The sequence below is a fragment of the Anastrepha obliqua genome, chromosome 3 (assembly GCF_027943255.1).
Source record: "Anastrepha obliqua isolate idAnaObli1 chromosome 3, idAnaObli1_1.0, whole genome shotgun sequence".
In the NCBI taxonomy this organism is placed as follows: Eukaryota; Metazoa; Arthropoda; class Insecta; order Diptera; family Tephritidae; genus Anastrepha; species Anastrepha obliqua.
Window position 1 is genome coordinate 55219954 of NC_072894.1, and position 3235 is coordinate 55223188.

General features: G+C 33.8%; 1 long non-coding RNA gene across 1 annotated transcript; it reads left to right on the top strand.

Moving 5' to 3' along the window:
- The first annotated feature begins 218 nt into the window (after positions 1–218).
- Positions 219–962, top strand: LOC129240318 (uncharacterized). The gene is made up of 3 exons (XR_008582059.1): positions 219–298; positions 358–490; positions 541–962. It is a non-coding gene; the product is annotated as an uncharacterized LOC129240318 (long non-coding RNA).
- The last annotated feature ends 2273 nt before the right edge of the window (positions 963–3235 follow it).

Consider the following 3235-nt stretch of genomic DNA (forward strand, 5'->3'; position numbering starts at 1 on the left):
GTAAGAATGTATCCATTCAAAGACAATAAATAAATAAATAAAATAAATAAATAAATTTCATTTTAATAATTTTCTAAGTTAACATATATAATTGATTTTACGAATTCTGTTTTCTTATATATAATATATTAAATAATTTATTTTAATTTTAATACTACCTTATTTAGAAAATATGTACGATATGGCAGCATTAATGTTCATTTCTGTTCATTGCGTTGAAACAGCTGGCTGCGGCGTTGTGTGCAAGTGTAAAAAGTATACAAATTGGTAATATGGAGGAAGTTATTGAAGGAGATAAGTAAGTGTTTTGAGAAATAATTTTCTTTGTTGATTATTATTGTTCTTTTATGGTTGCAGGAGTCAGCGGCCTGACGAGAAATGTATCTTAGAGGAGGAACTAGCCAGGCCAGAGGAACCTTCTTGTGGAAACAGAAAAACAGCTTGACAAAATAGAAACATCATTAACGAAACCTGCAACCAATCATGAGAGGTACTAAAATCCTCTCAAATATTCAGTTTCAAATGTTTCTATTATTTTAGCAATGCCCTAGCGCAGGCACCGGATCCCCAAGAAGCAAAAATATGCGTATTTGGGGGAAAAATTCAAGTGTATGGTTACATGAAAAAGAAGGTTTTGAGCCATTTAGAAGAAAATGGTTGTAGCCCTAGAAGCGTTGATGAAGTGATTACTGCTTCGAAATTTAACAAACAGTATACTCGGGAAAATATGAAGTATAATTTTCTCGGTACCTATTCATTTAAATCGCAGTTCGCATAAATTGTAGACTATATGAATCAGCGTATCGAGATGGCTGAAACTAATGTACATGAGGAGTGCGGATCACTGAGTTTTAACAACATAGCAATTTAAAAAATGGAATTTGCCAGAGTTATGCTCATATGAACCTGGCTTAGTTATCAATGCAATAGCGAACAAAGAGGAAGAGCTAGAGGGTGTGGACAAAAAGGCAACGTTTTGGAAATATATGTATATATATATATATTATATAACATGGAAATATTTTCTTATTTGCAGATCCGTCTACAAATTCATAGGAAATGCATTATTTGGATTGCTTCCAGCTAAATTAAATGAGAAAAGTGCGTAATTTTTCCCCAATGAATTTGAGGTATGTAAGTGAAGTCGGAGTTTCCATAGAGTAAGAGAGTTTGCTGGATCAGAGGAATTATTATAACCTTTTTTTAAGTTTCATTTTTAAATTAAAGTTAATGGATTGCCGAGTCTACAATTTATGAATTATAGCTTATATTCTCCAAATTTGAACAAATTGGTTTTGTAAAGTGGATGGGCCAAATTCCAGAGATATTCTTTGGGTTTTATCAATTCAATCAATTTTTCCACACAAGTTCGAGTTAACTTAACTTTTATCAGAGCCGCAATAATGCACCACAAACACAGCTACATATTGTAGGCAGATTAGAGCATATTTAGACTTTTACTATAGGTTCATTCTGGTCAGCCAGTTAATCTTAGTCAAAATAGAGTGCCGCTTGACATAAATATTTCTAATATCAAAAAATGTGAAAGTATTGAATTCAAATTCGAAATTTACTTAATAAATAAAAAAATATAATATAAGAAATATCTGTTTGATTTTATTGCTATGGATCACTCCTACTTGATGTGCAACTTATATTACTAACTACCAAACTTACCAAATATTGCAGCTGCCAAAAGTACAGCCGTCGTGTCTGCGTGCTTCTGTGTTTTTTTTTTTTTTTTTTTTTTTTCAAAATGCTCTCTACAGCGACTAAAGTGTCCTGAAACTTTTTTGTGTGTTGTCGCTTCGGCTATTCTGTTTATTTCAAAGGCAGATCGACGCAATTGTTTTTTAATTTAACCCCTTGAGTACAGATTTTTTTTTCAGAAAATATTTGCATGTGGAACGGATATAATTTTTTGTTGCTTGGAGTAGTAGATTTTCCGTAAGAATTCATTTATTTCTAAAATATTAATGACATATGTAGTGACTTCAAGTAATTAGAATTGCAACACAAAAATAAATTAATCAAAATAAAAAACGTCATCCGCTCCTTTGGCAAATAAGTGCATGAAGTGTCTCAGACGTTAAATATACCCAAGGGTTTAAGCGTGTCGCACATCTAATCACAGCAAGATAAAATCTTAATGCTATTGTTAATTTTTCAGCAGCATTTTAAACCCTCTTATTCCGTGGTCAGTTAGACGATCACCGAGAAATAAACAATTTTTCGAATTATAATTTATACATATCCACAATTTTTGTTGTGAATTTTAATGACTTATATGTATATTTCTGGAGTGAAATAGAACTGATTTTAAAAAATTATTATAACTTTTTTATAAGCGCCATCGAACTGTGAGACCTTCTACGTTCCCACGTAGTCGGTTCTACGTTACCGTAACGACCCGGATTTATATCCGGCCAAGGACTGCCCCCTTCCAGCAGCATTTTCCGTACATGCATCGGAAATGTCTCTGCTGCTACAACAACAACAACCTGTTTAAACAAAGCATTTAAAAAACTTCGAACATAAAATAACCTCCATCTACGGCCCATTGCACAGGTAAAAGCAATAGCTGTTTTGATTTTTTCTATTTATTCGATTTCTAAATTGCCAAATTTGGTTTCAATTACTCTAAACTGTCAATCTTTGTTTATAGATTTTTATATTCTAGGGACCAAAGGCAAACGCGAAATGCATTGGTCTTGTTGTTTTTGTGCTACTGCTACGACCTGTTCAAGGTACCTCCTTTTTATCCAAATAGTTTTTAAAGAGATTTTTAGGCAGTATTTTATGAACCTACCGTTAGAAGAGTTAGACAATGACGACTACCAAAAGCCAGTTAAGACTGCCGTGAGTCTCCAGGCGTCCCGTCTTTTCATGTTGATCAATGTTGGCGTTTGTTTGAGATTGTAGATGAGCCATAACGTTGCCTGCTGATCAGGGTTGGGCACGGTGCACTAAATAATTAGTGCAATAAGCGAATTTAGTAATTTGAAGATCTACAATCCGCGATTCGAAGGTATATATATATTAGCGTCTTGATGTTGTTCCTAGAGTTTCAAACCGACTCCGAACGGCAGATATTTGTTATGAGGAGCTTTTTCATGTCAGAAATACATTCGGAGGTTTGCCATTGTCTGCCGAGGGGCGACCGCTATTAAAAAAAACGTGTTCTTTGTTTTTGGTGTTTCACTGAGATGCAAGCCTACGTTCTCTCTGAATTCCG